Source organism: Frankliniella occidentalis, unplaced genomic scaffold (assembly GCF_000697945.3).
Source record: "Frankliniella occidentalis isolate FOCC.00 unplaced genomic scaffold, Focc_3.1 Scaffold112, whole genome shotgun sequence".
Taxonomy (NCBI): Eukaryota; Metazoa; Arthropoda; class Insecta; order Thysanoptera; family Thripidae; genus Frankliniella; species Frankliniella occidentalis.
In genome coordinates, this window is record NW_026267240.1 from 465,552 (window position 1) to 479,919 (window position 14,368).

General features: G+C 52.3%; 1 protein-coding gene and 1 long non-coding RNA gene across 3 annotated transcripts in view; one reads left to right on the plus strand and one right to left on the minus strand.

Moving 5' to 3' along the window:
- Positions 1-14,368, plus strand: part of LOC113208320 (alpha-2B adrenergic receptor-like) — a 259,720-nt gene that overhangs the window by 191,361 nt on the left and 53,991 nt on the right. The gene's annotated exons all lie outside the window — the stretch shown is intronic.
- LOC127749957 (uncharacterized) overlaps positions 13,397-14,368 on the minus strand; it is a 2,999-nt gene continuing 2,027 nt past the window's right edge. The window contains exon 3 of the long non-coding RNA XR_008011440.1: positions 13,397-13,703. This is a non-coding gene — a long non-coding RNA (uncharacterized LOC127749957). The remainder of the gene's footprint in view (positions 13,704-14,368) is intronic.

A 14,368-nucleotide genomic window follows, 5' to 3' on the forward strand; every position in this document is an offset into this window, starting at 1 on the left:
GGGGGGGTCTTGGAGAGATAAAAGGGCGGGGAGGGCGCGGGGTTATGAGGCGCCCCGATGGCGAGCCGCGCCATGAAACATGTATTAGAAGGCGTTTGGATTCACTCGCCTGGTGCCGGCCGGAAGTGGCACACGCCTCATGAAATTCTCATCCCTCCCCGTCGTGCTGCACCACGAGAGGTGGGCGCGGCGTTGTCCCCTTTGGCCCGGGGAGGAGGGCTGCAGGGGGCGGGGAGGAAAGCGTCGCGGCGCGCGTTGTGTAAAGTTTTGGCTCGGCGGTGGGGTTTTTTGATCGTCAAGTTTTGAAGACGACGACGACGACGACGCGGCCGTCAAAGGGAAAGTTTGTGCGGTGTGCGTGACGGTTATCAAGAGGTTCGAGAGGTGGCGCGCGGGATTATGGACAGCGCTTCATTGGAGAGGTGTGGCGCTTTTTGAATTGCAAATGTTTTCCCGCGCCGCGCGCAGAGATGGATGGTCCGGCCCAGTCAGGTCGGGTTATATTATTTCTGCGGGGGTGGCAGCGGGAAGCACCTCCCCCCCCCCCTCCCCCCTTTGGCGGGGATTGGATTTGAAGAAGCAGGAGTGACAGGAAAGGGGGAGGGGAGCGGGAGGGTTTTTAAATTCAACAAGCGGGCCAACCCTGACATTTGCTGTCCTGCGCTGGTCTGCACCGACCGCTCCGCGCAGTGCGTGGCGGTGGCGCGGCGAACGCCCGCGGACCGCAGGGTAGGCCAGCCGCCCGGCGCGCGCGCGCTGGCCGTGCCTACCCGCCGTCCCTCTCATAGCCGCGCCGCTCTACCGAACGAAATGCTCGCCTGTGCGAATGATTCGCCTAGGTCAATAATTGGCCGGTAATAAAAGCTATAAATCGTAATTCGGTCGGTGCTTCATCTTGCGAGGCTCACCTTCAGTCATTCGAATGATCGCTTTCCAATGGGATTAGGGATTTGTTCCCCGCCTGACCCCCGCCTCGCCGACCGCCGCCATTCGTCGGTCTCCCGATTGAGAGATGCCCTCTTTTCACTCTCCTTCCTCATTCTCTTTTCCCCTTTCGGCCTTTCCTACCCGTATGGCCTTTTCCTCCTCCATTATTGTCCTCTTTATAGTTCTTTCTTCATAGGCTTTTTTCCTGTCTTACGTTCAGCCTCTTTTTCTTTCACATCACTCTTTTTACCCAACCCGTGTTCCCTTTTCTCTGCTCTCTCTGTGTTTGTGTGGTGTTCGTCTAGCATTAAACGTTAAGCTTCAAAACTCTTTTCTCCAAAGTCGTCACATGAGTTTGTTACGTTGCACACAATGATATTGACTTTTCATTTCTAAGGTCTATGTAGTTTCGAACCTGAATGGTTTTTGTATGGAAGTGCCACGAGGACTGACCGTATTCTTCCTACGCAGAGAGGGCAAGGGAGTTAAAAGAGGCGAGGAGGGGAGGAGATGGTGCTGCCTTCACCCATCAGCGCCAAATGGACTACACGTTATTGTCGCAGTGTTGTGTGCTGTAGAGCGGCACAGTTAGACCACCTGGCAATACTCCCCTCCTCCCTTTCTCCGTGTTCTTTCTCTCTCTCTCTCTCTTTTCCTCTTTGCCTTTATGTTCCAAATTCGTCCTTCCCTCTTTGGCGGCCCGCTTGCCAAAGAACCAGTTTGTATGCTCTCGCTTACATTAATAATATAGCGCTGTACCAACCTGCATCAATTTGAAACTAGCGAGAGGGCAGACGGGCATCTCTGTGCTCGTGTATGGCGGCAACTGGAAACGAGTTCGCTCTCCGAAATTACTTCAATTTCTAGAACTGCGAAACAAAATAAAACGACGGCTTTCAAACGTTTTTTTTTATTTGCTTCTTTTTTTTTTCATTTGCTGTGGAGAGGAAGGCGACGCCCGTATCCACACCCCGCTCTGCAGTTTTCATTGAAATGTCGGCCTTCGTAATCGTCTGAGCTGATCCTTTTTTATAGCCCTATTAGGCCACTTCGGCTTCGAGTGTTTTACGCCCACCCCTTCCTTCGTTCCCCTCTTCAGCTTGACTCACACTTCTGCACCCCCCCCTCTCCCCACCCTCGAGCGCTCTTCCTTCCTCTCTTATGTGTCTCTCTAGCCATGCTTAATGTGGGCTTCCCAACTGCGTTCAGGACAACGCAGCTAAGAAAACTTTACTTTTCGAGTTTGCGTGTCCTCTCAGTGCCCCTGGGTCTAAAGGCGTCGTGATGCCATCCAAAGAGTTGGCGGTTTGGTCGTGACTGCGGTTTCTCGTCAAACTTGCCATATTGTATTCAATGAGTTACAACGCTCCATCTGTCGAATAAGGGACGTCAAACTTTCCCACCGCATTATTGCCAGTGCATGTCGTAACGTACTTAAGTTTGGTTTCGCAATCCTGCTGCGCCTCGCTATCATGCCTTTTTTTTGTCCTGTTTACAGGTAAGTGCGGTCTCAGCAGTGCACTGGGGAAAAAAGGGAGAGAAGAGTGCCGACGTGTGCGAGAGAGACACTCGCTACCTGGAGAGCGTCTTTCGTAAGTCCAACGGGGGCCTTGTTGCCTCTGCCCCGCCAACTTTGCATACAACATTGTACTGCCTTCGAGCCGAGCCGAGCCGGGTCGAGCCGAGCCGGGTCGAGCCGAGCCGGGTCGAGCCGGGTCGAGCCGAGCCGGGTCGAGCCAACCGAGCCGAGGCGCGAACTGAGCATAGCTGAGCTGAGCCAAACCGATCTGCCGGCTGCGCCACGCGGCCCATAAAGAAGGGCTATTTAATTCTGAGCATTTCTCCGGCACCCTCATCTCCTCTGCCCCCGCCGCCCCTCTCCTCCTCCGAGTCCCTCTCCTTGTCCGGCATGGCCTTCGAGCATAAACTGGTCTCTCCTTCCTGCACGAGAGGAAATTCGTTTCTGTCACTAATTCAAAAGATTTGATTAAAGTTTCGGATTGCGCCCGCGCGCAGCGGCAGCTCCTTGCGGGCGTGCGTAATTGAAATTTTCAAATGCCTTTGCTGCATGAAAATGAGAAAGGGACTAAACAGCCGGAAAATTAAAAGGAAAGTGATGTAATGGAATGGGACGGGCCGTTGTTTGGTTTGGGCCACACTGGCCACATCTTGGCCGGCCTCCCCCGCCACGCCACGCCCCGCCACCCCCTGCCCCACCCGTCCCGACTCGACACTGAATACACATCCATCCGTTTCTTTTTCTTTTGAGACCCCCGGCGGACCGTCTCTTTTCTTGCCGCTGCTGCAGGCGGCGCGCCGCGCTGCTTTGAAAACCGCCTGCAGACGGAACTCCGCGTTTTCTTTGCCCTTCGCTTGCATTCCTAAAGATAAATAAAAACGAAATGTAGAGTATTATTTCGTTTCATAGAAATAAATTTATATTGCGAAAACTGTGACATAAAGTGTCTCTTGCATTTTACAACAGGCTAGACGAGATAGCTCTCTCTGCATTGAATACATACGACAGTGTACTTTACAAACACGCAATTGCATACTTGCCTGTTAATGCTTTCACGTTCATAGTCCACTAAAAAGTCCGGAATAACGTTCATCTAGTTCTTATCGCGTGGTCTTTTGCTGTACGCATAGAAGTTTGTCATTAATAGGTAAAATAATTACGTTTGTCATTCATTGAAGACGAATGATTGCTAAGTTCACCGTTGGGCTTCTAGTGTGATAGCTGACACACCCTTCGTCCTTTCCTCGGCGTAGGGGAGGAGGAGGACATGTAAGGAGTGTTATGGGGCGGGAACCCTGCCTGGCGGAAATGATCTTCACTTTTTCCCCTGTCCTTGAAAGCCTGTGATAAATTTGGCCCGTGTCTCGTGTGACAGAGAACAGCATGAAGACACACTCCGTACCTCAACATGCCGGCCCCCGCCCAGATGTCCCCCGGCGGTGTTGCTGGGAGCAAAGTTGCGCTCGTCGTCACGCCGACACAGCGAGCTGAGGGGGAGGAGAAGGCGGGTGGAAGAAGAGGAATGGGGAGGAGAGCGACATGCATGATGTGGATCTTACCTAGTTAACCTTGGGAACTCGTCTCGCGAAGTGTCAATCCTTTCGCCGCACAGTGTCCGTAATAGGGTGCGGCAGTCCCTGCGCGCCACAAACTTAACTGTCCCGCATTATCATCTCGAGCTGCACCTCTCGCCAGCTGCGCGCCGCCGCCGCAACAACTTAAATGAAGAGAGGGCGGGAGTGGAACCGCAGGGGAGAAAATAACAGAAAATGAGCAGCCAGACAGCCGGTCGTGTTTTGGTCGTTTTCATCCTCCGAAATGAGATCTAACCGAATTAGCATCTGTTCATCTGGCTTCGAGGCCCGCAGGCCCGACCGCGCGCTCCGCCCGCCCAATCTCCAGAGCCCAGCCCCGCCTCTGCGCTGCGCTTGCCAGTTAATTATATCAGGTGGTTTCAATTTCGTGTAATTGAGCTCCTTAATGGGAGCAGGCTTCACCAACTTAAACATCAGTTTTGTGTGGCGGCGGTAGCGGCGGTAGCGGCGGTGGTAGTGTCGGAGGCAGCAGGTAGGGTGGAGCTGCGCCTGACCTTGACCCGACCCAACTGTAGTATAAATCGTTGAAACTTCTTAAAAATTACACGTTGATATTCAAAAGCAGATTGCTGTTCTTTGACCGTCTTGCGAGCCGAATATCACGTTGTTAACTGGTCTGCGTTGCTCCCGCTTTCTGCGGCCGAACTCTTGGCAAATGCGCACGGGCCGCCCATCCTGTTCATCATATCATCCAGACTGGTCTGCTGCATTTCATTTCCTGCTGCAAAGCCACGCGCGACAGGGGCCGAGGTGGCGCGACGCTGGCGCCACTGCCGAGGGAAAGGGGGAGAGGAGGGGATCACTGGGATTCTGGGGCGCGGCTGGGTGTGGTCCCACTCTCCTTCCTCTTTAGAGCCAAAGATACGGGACCTTTTCCGCGACAATATTGCGAAGGAAGGTTTTTGTGTTCGTGTATATTTAAATTTATTACGTATTTATGCTCTTTGTTTTTGTCGAAGAGTACTCAGAGTTCTTTTGAGCAAAATTAAATACCTTGGGCAATTCGGCCGTAACATATTGAGCTCTTTTTTAAAAACTCATTAATTCGAAAGATCGCAAAGTTACCAGCGCTTTTTCTAAAGAGTGCAATGACCTGCGATGTTTTAGTGAGGCAGAGGCTAGGCTGTATCATAAAGGAATGCGTCTTACGTCTTCCTTCTTCCAACAACAGCAACTTCTTTACCATCCCCACCTCTGGCCGCCATATTTCCTCATCCCTATCCACTTCGCTTGTAAGTTTATGCCTCCTAATGGAAGATCCGCGTTCTCGGCGAAAGCATAATTAACTAACTTTTATCACGCGTCCAAATAAACGCATTGAGCTTGCCCAGGGGGTGCGCGGTGCGTGGCTCAAACTACGAGTAACGGTGAGCAGGCTTTGTAGTTGATGAGGTTGCCCTCTCCGGCCAGCTCGCGCCCTCTCCTTCGCCTCATTCTAGCACTTTCATTTTCCGGCGAGCAGCGAAATAAGATCCTGAAGCTTGAAAGCAACTGAATTTGCAAAAATAGGGTGGCTTTTATGCCGGTGGTTATTCACATTACCCGCATGTTTTAAGAGCTTCTCTTATTCAAATTTACTACAATGTCATAAGAAAAAGAAAGAAATAGTAAGCCACTAGAATCACAACTCTGGAAACCCAAGTGTGTACTTGAATGCAGAATATTCTGCATACCTACATGTATGCAGAATATTCTGTGTACTTGGTCACACACTAAGTCTCCTGCAAAAATGTATGGAGGCTTTAGTGTGTACTTGACTAAGTGCACAGAATATTCTGCATACTTGCCAAGTACACAGAATATTCGGCATACTTGCCAATTACACATAGAATATTCTGCATACATGTAGGTATGCAGAATATTCTGCATTCAAGTACACACTTGGGTTTCCAGAGAACAATTTTTCTGAACTAAATATTCTGCAGAAAATGTGTGTAAACACACTAATCTTAGGGATCACTATAAAATGCACATATTACTTCGTTGAAGTGCAAAGCGGAGATGTGGCGTCATATCCATAAAATGTTATTCCTTTCGAAGAGGACTAAATCTCAATACTTTTCCTGTAGCATATATCCTCGCACTCTATATGTAAAGGGACAATTTTGTCCGTAGAAATGGAACCGATTCGTGCACATCCAGAAAGTATGCAATTTTGTTCCTAAAACGAGACAAATTGTGTGAGACTTTACACAATGTTATCCAATTTAAGGAACAAAATTGAATCCTTTATCTGGATGTGCACGAATCCGTTCCATTTGTTCGGACAAAATTGTCCCTTTACATTTAGAGTGCGCAGTTCTACGTTTTTTTTGTTTTTTTTGTAGTTCAACGAAATGTTAACGTGTTTTTTATCCTTTTGAAATGTTTCTTCGTAACAATTCTGGAAATCTCTGAACTCCCAGGCTATACGCTTACTATTTCAATCGTTAGTGGTCTCCAATTTTCTTAACTAGCCTACAAAGCATTGCAATTATTCCAGTCACTGTTCGTCTTCTTTATAAACTGTTTGAAACAATGAACATTCAAGAGTTTGAAACTACGCCGAAAAGATGGCGTACACTGCGAATTAAGGGGGAAAAGGAAGGAAGCATAGTGTCGCTTGAGTGCCGGACGGACCAGTCTTAAAACGAGAGGGAGCAGGTGTGCCTGCTTTGATTAATGGGGAGGAAGAAGATTGGTGCGAGGACAGGGCTCCCACAGCTGACGGCGGGGGGAACGACGGCAAGCGGCTCAGCCCGGGCGGCGCCCAAGGAGGCTGAGGAGGGCCGTGCGCAGCGTGGGGTCCGACCGCAGGGACACTACCTCGCCTCCGCCCGCCCGCCTCGTCTCCTCGGGTCGGTTTGGGTTGATTTTGGGTTGGCGCGTCCTGCTCGTAGCGCGCCAGCCTGCCCTTTTGTGGGCGCGCCAGCTGCACGGGGCGGTCTGGCGGCCAAGGGGCGGCCTCGTGCAGCCTCGGGCAGCCTCCGGGTGGATGTGTCAAAGGCTTTGATTGGTGCGGGGCGCCACCACCCGGTGGGGGCCTGCGGCACCCGCCCTCCTCCCGCCGGCATTCCTGCAGCTCATTTTCCTGTTCCACCTCTGCTCCCCTCCCCCACCGCGCGCGCGCGCGCTCTGGACGCTGCCCGAGGCAGATTTACCGGGGAATCACATAACAGGATCGACGCGATTACACACTTCCCTTTGAGCTCGTGCCCCACTGGCCGTGCCGCCATCCCACTGCCCGCCAGCCCCACCCTCCCTTTTCACCCTCCCTCCCTCTGCCTCGCCCCCTCCTCCCCTAGCGTGCCCCGCTGCGGACCAACACACATTGTGCAGACTCTCCCCTTGATGAGCATGTCACAACCGCACTCGAAACTCCCGGTCCCTGCGCGCCGTCGTCCCACTTTTTCCCTCTTCTTTGCTGCCCTTATTTCTTTTTTTCTCTTCCGCCTTTTCTCTCCCCGTTGCCGCCGCCGCCGCCGTCTTCCCTCGGCGCGCAATTCATCCCCTTTCTTATCCGCTCCTTCCCCGGCTGCGGCCTCGGCGACAAGCTGCCCTCGCCGCCAGGTGGGGAGACTTGCGTGCCCTCTGTGGAGCTGCCTCGCGACTGCGGATGATGACTGCAGAGGGGGAAAAATCCCGTGTTCGTCATCGTTACTGTCGCCTCTGAAGGGGGAGGCGTGCCGACCGAGGAGGCGGGGCTCTTGCGCTGCTTCACTGCTGCTGCAGGTCTGTCATATCGCACTGTCTCCATCACGGTCGTGAGGTGGTGCCTGCCTCCTCCCTTCCCTTCCGTCGCCGCGTCACGGCGCGCACCGCAGCACACCGGGCCGCCGCCGCGCCGCCGCACCGTCTCGTTAAATATCCCCCGCTCACGTCTTCTTATCAGCGGTGACTGTATTTCACGCGCTTGCAAGGAAATATTTTCAGTTTTATCTTGTTTGAGACTCGCGCGCGCCCGCAAAAGTTGCGTTATAAATTGTGCATTCCCTGAGCGGGGAGATAAGTGGCGGGGCGCGCGGGCCGGGCCGGCCTGCGGTGAACAGGGCGGAGGGATTCTTTCTCCTGAGCCCCCCACCACCGCCGCCGCCTCTCCTCCTGTTCCGCCTAAAAGCGGGCCGGTTGGGGACAATCAGGCGTAATGCTATTTGAGAAGTCTGAAGTGGCCTGACGAGGTTTTCTTTGCCCCCGCGGGGAGGCTCAATAAAGGAGATTTCCTTGATGCCCCGCATCACCCCGCATCATCATGTTGCCTTCCCCCACTCCCTTCTCTTTGCCACACCTCCAACCCCCCCCCCCCCCCCCCCCCCCCCCCCCCCTTCCCCCTTTCTCACGTGGCGCTCAAGACCCGTGTAAACGGAGATGAAAAGAAAAAGTTTTGCGTTTGCTTAATCACGCGGGTCTCATCGCGCGCCACCTAGGGTGACGCTGCCACCCCACCGCCTCCCTCAAGCGGGTAAAGTGCCAAGTAATTTATGGGCTTATTTACTCATCTGCTTTCTTTGTGGTTGTCGGCGAGCTCCCCTATTTTCAGCAAACCCGCCACATTACCACACCACTCTCCTTCGTGTTTGTTCATTCTTATTTATTGTTTGTTCCATTCAAGGTTTTTATTCTTTTATTTTTCCCCTTAAACAACCGAGATGTAATAGTTTTGCTCAAATACTTCACATTGACGTCTTCACTTGGTAGTGGTCGTGATAGTGGGCGATTTCATGCAAAACTGATGAGGAAGTGCGATTTTTTAAAAATTTAGTACTGTTTCCTTTGGCATTACTGAGGTGTCGAGTGAAGTTAAGGTTGAAGCCCTGTTACAAGGCAGTTCTAATCGTTGAGGCATCTACAATAGAGCCGAAATATTGTTTTGCAGAGTAAGATAAAAACAAAAACAAAAAAAGAACGAAAAGGGGGGGGGGCGTATTTCATTTGTGTGCCGGTAAGATGGGGCAGGAAGGAAGGAGTGAATCGGGGCGGGCAAAATGCGGACTGTTCAATGCTGGCCGCGCGCCAGATCGTGATAGGAATGCCACAGGTGCTAAACTGTAATTCAGCTAAGAGAAGGTGTGGCTGGCTGGCCCCTTCGGCCTCTTGCAATAGCTTGGCACCGTGTGTGTGTGTGCGCACGCGTGGGGAAGTAAGAGAGACAGAGAGAGCTTCTGAAGTAGGGAGTGCTACTTGACCTAGGCTTGCGTCTTCTAAACTGCTCTTTATAGTATGTGAATTAATCTTATTTCATTTATATTGTATGCGTTTTTATTTGTTCTGGATGAATTGCACACTCCAAAATTCTTTCAATGTAAAGGTTCGTATTGCAAACGATTTTCTTGTCAGCTTTCAAAGAATTGGAAAGCATTTAGGAACTAGTTCTTCGCAAGCTTGCAAACTATTTCTTTGCCATGCGAACACATTGTGGGGATTAAAGCTGTCAAAGTCTTTGCAAAGTCGCAAAGAATATAGTTTTCAAACAGCCTCACGGAAATTACTAACATGGCAACCACGTAGTCGCTCGTATGTGCTTTCCCTGAAAAGTAATCCGTCAACGTGTTTCGTGCCATTTAGCTCACGACTGACCGTGTGGCCAGAGTGCAGGGAGCTGTGTAAGGCCAGGGGCATGGGGGATAGGATTGGGTGGGGCGTTTGCGACTGGCAGGAGGGAGGAGCGCAGGGGTAACTGTCATGGAGGAGGCGTTTCCCTGACCGCTGTACCGCTGACCTGTCGTATTGGGTAAGTGCGTCCCAGATAGCCGGGATTACCGGCTCATACCTGTGATGGGCTTGATTAAATTATACCATTATTACTAGGGAGGGGCAGCACGGTATGGGACAACCTATAAATTCTGGCCGGCTCGAAAATGTGGGAAATGGCCTTGCAGCAGCAGTAGTGGTGGAGGCTGAGGGAGGGGGTTGAACAGTGGAGGGTGTTTGTTGTAAAGGGTTGTTTAGGGGGAGATTTGCGGGCAGCGAGGGGCGGCTGGTGTCTGTGATGTACGGCATCCATGGGAGATGTGTAAAGCGGAGGCACTGGCTGGTCAGCTCCTTTATGAGGCGGCCCGCTTGTATTTCCAACTTTCATCTCGTGGTTTACTACCGCAGCTGCCGTGCCGCAGTTGGTGGGCGCTCACGTGAAGCAATTATTGTTCAGAGGGCTTGCGTTGCGAAATGTCCAAAGCGTGTGCAGAGAAGTACCCGTGGCGGCATCAGCGGGGATGGTCCAGCAGCGTGTGCTCCTCGCCGAGCAGAGTCGAGCAGAACCAGCAAGGGGCAGGACTCTGTCGCGTCAGCGTCTTTCGTGCGTAGCTCGGCGTGTGCTGAGGGAGCGATCGAGGAGCCGGCGCGCGATGGGCCCTTGAGATATGCCCTCGAGATATGCCGCAGCAGGGCCCCCAACAGGTGCAAGCGTGTGAGTCGTGTTTGTGTGTGCACCTTATAGAGCTCAAAGTGAATCGAGGTTTTCGCTTCCGAATAAAGGCTCAAAGTTTTATTTTTCCTCCGAGATTTTAGTGGACTGAAAAATATATTTCCGAACCCGAACCAAACCCTCTGGTGAAGCACAAACATATCGGGCGTGCACCCCTTGAAAGGTGTTGCTCTTTTAGTAGACCCGTCGTTGACTTTTTATTATTAATTATTATTATCATTATTAGTCTCAACACAATCCCTATATGCGATCAAAGGACATGCATTCGAAAAATATAATAAATATCAAGAGCACATATGCCGGGGCGTGGTTACCGTCTGCTTGGCGCACACATTAGAAGGGATTGTTTTCCAATCGGACTGGAGAACCAGGTGGGTGCCCTGGAGCAGTACAGGCCTTGTTAAGAGCGACCATAGGCCTGCGCACGAGTGTCTGAAGCTGCGTGCCTGTATTCCCCCTGTCGCTCGTTCTGGCTTGGTGTTGCCGGGGGTCTTGTCTCTTGTCTGTTCCGCAGGTACGCTGTGGTATATTGGAAGGTTGCTCTTGCCAAACTGTTCGGCGATACAAGCCAGCCAAGCTCCCGCCTCGGGAGGGGGGGGGGGGGGGGTCTCCCGCCCTCCCCTTTTCCCGGCTGCCTCGGACAACAGAGCATCGTCTTGCGGCGCAGACAAGCCAGCCAGCCTCCCCCCTCACCGCGCCGGCCAGCATGGGACAACAAGTTCAGCAGGAATCTGAGGCATGTTATAGAGGGGCGCGCGGCAGTGGCAGGGTGGGGCGGTCGGGGCTCGGAAGCAGCGGCCGCAAACTTTCAACATCACCACCAATGCGCTCATTTCAACTTGGGGCCAACTTACCCCCACGCTGTGGTGCCGGACAGTCAAAGCGTTGCCCGCGGCTCGTCCTGACACACGGTGCTCACCGGAGCGCTAGTATCGCTGTCAATGTAGGCCACGACTGGCTCACGAGTGAATTATATTTTGGTTTTTGCGTTTTTGGAAGCGTTATGGTTGATGACAAATTACTTATCCAACAAAAAGAATCTCGGGGACGTGTAAGTACGCTCACCATTAAGTCCTACAAAGTGCAATGACTAAAATAAAACTGTCATAGAAAATGTAATATTTCTTAAATAAGTAATTGTGATGGGTTCATTCTATGAAATTTCCGAGATGTGACTCTTCCTTCGCATTCCGACTTTTCAAGACGAGAGCAAGGGCAGGCAGCAGCAGGGTGTCCTGCGTCAGCAGGGCCGCACGTGTGCACACGTTGCGTTTGAAGGACGGGGGCGGTCCGGAGGCGGCGGGCCGGGGGCGGCGGGCCGGGCCAAGGAAGTGCGGGAACGGACGGCAATCGGCTGCCATCGGCCGTACCCGGCCCGGCCCGGCCGTCCTCGCCTGTCCCGTGTATCCGGGCGGCCAGAGATGGATGGTGTCCGCCGGGCCCTCGGCCGGGCCAGTGCTGGGCCTGCTATTCCCGGCGGCCAGATCTGGCCCAGACAGCACGCCAGTGCGATATCGGCGCTGCGCTGCCTCGGGGGAATTATCATCACAGGCTGCTGCCGCCACTGCTGCTGCTGCTTTGGCTTATCGAAAAATCACAACTGAAAATAATATGGAGGCGGGCTGCGTCTGAAGCGGCCGCCGTGCGCCAGTCATTGACTCTGGCAGAATTGGAAAACATTTTCTCGGCGATCCCTTTCACTTGCTCTTGACGCCCCTTATTGCCTCTCCGTAGTCCCCATACAAGTGCAGCTTCATCCGTTCTCTTTCACCCCCCGCCCCTTCTCCCACTCCCTTTCTCTGGACCGCTTAACCGAGAGAGATTGATGGTTGAATCCGCCCTAGGGCCTAGCCGCATTTTTGAACGCCCAGGCGCGGCGTGGCGTTTCTCGGGTGGCGCTTGCCTCGCGTGGAGTGTGCTTGTATCGCTTTGCCAGCGAAAAGTGCTCAATCACGAGCGAAGGGAAGCAAAAGTCACTTCATTGCGAACGAGGTGTCGGGTTTAATTAATTGACCTGTTGACAGCGTCGAACGGACACGTTGGAGTCATCATGGAAGGAAGTAATAAATGATACAACACTCTGGCTTCGCCGTCTACGTTTTTCTTCTTTTTCTTAAAGTATCTCCAAGCGACTGGAAAAGAGCGGGGATTGAACTTGTACAGCCTCATGATGTCCTATCGAGGAAGGGTGCGACACGAGGTGCGACGCAAGGCGGGGCTTTGGTTGGGTGCTATAGGGTGGCTTGGGGTTGGTGGTTGCGGGATGGGTGGGGTGGTAGGGGCCAGTGGTGCTCATTCGAGTCGTGTTGAGCAGATTGCAATACTCTACTGGGCCGTCTGGAGGCGAGAATATTGCGGCGGACCGCAACACGCTGGAAATGAAGTCTTGTCCTGCTCGGCTGCTGGCGTGTGTGGGCTTCTGAAAGAAAGAGAAAGAGAGAGAGAGACCGGGGTTGAAATTCGGTTCTCTTGTATGGCGTGCGCGTCGATCTATTTTGCACATGTGTTCGGAACGATACATTCCCGACAGCTTGTGTGCGCGGATCGCTCCCTCGGGGCCCTTGTCTTCTCGTCGTTTTCCGTTCGGAGCAAGCTTGAATCCACCTCGTTGAGGTTGCAAACATACTTTTTTACACGTTCGTTTGAAAAAAGTTGACTAAGCATTAGTCTTTAAAAGTTCTTTTTTTTTTTATTTTCACATTTTAAAATAAAGTGCTAAAAAAATTGGTTTTATAAATTTATTGAGCTAACCATGTGAACGTTCACACGCAGTTTTCCCCCTGCGACATTTTAAAGTGTTGTTTGGCGCTGAGAGTCGGTTGGAAAGCCTGCCCGAACGCCTGATGCGGTACAGTGTACCCAGGAAAAGGCCGGTTTATAACAACCACCTTGTATTCATCGGTTTTACGAGTGCACTTCTTTATGTTTCTTGCGGTTTCTTGTTAATTTAAAAATAATTCTTTACTCCGTGGTGACCAACACTTCCATTGTGCTTGTCAGTAGTTATACTCTTGATTATTAATCAGGCCGACCCAACTGCTTTGCTTCAATTATTTCGTTCAGAGATGCGTATTTTAGTTTTCTTCTCTGTACCCGTGCGCGTCTGGCTGAGCGGCTTAATCGATGGTTAGGCAAGCTGCCCGCTGCAAACTTCTCGCCACTCGGGTTTGGTGGAACAAACTCTGCACCACAAGACTCACACATGATAGTTACAACCACGTTATTCGTTCCAACAATTGAGGCTGGATGGAATTCTTCTCTCCTGGAGTAAAGGGAGAAAAGGTGGTCCGTAAGAAAAAATAAAGGGCAAGAGAGGAGGCAATTCGCGCTGCTTTATACATTTTTAATAGTCTAATGTGCTGGGTGTGCTAGCAAACCTTCCCTGTCCGCAGGAATGTCGGGATCGGTCCGCACTTCTGGGCAGTTAGACGCGAACTATTTCTGCCTGCGGAGAGATGAAACATGAAGTTGCGTGGTGCGTGAAAGTCCTAGCAAGGGGCTGTGCAGGCCGTGGGAAACGGCCCCGCGAGCGTTGGCAGGCCAGGGAGTCGAGAGAAAGGGGAATGCAAAAAATGATGGGGGAAAGGCAGGGTAAGTGTATTGTAACTGGGAATCACCATCGCTCGCTGTGCGTTCCCAGAGTGGGGCGGCATTTAATTGTTGAGTGTTTCTCTGTATTCCCCTCCCCCTCTCTCTCCCCCTCTCTGTCTCACGCTCTAGGAGCACCAGCGCCGTCCTGTTCTTGCGCGGCGGACGCGTTCCTGCGACAGTGAGACGACAGCTGCCAGTCTTGAAATTGGGCCGAGCTAGCAGGCCCAGCAATTCTCCATGTCATCTTCAGGCTCGAGCGCTTTCCAGATTACGACTCGAGACGTGTTCTATTTACTAATGTGGCCCTCCTTTCCCCCTTTCATTCCTGCCCCCCCC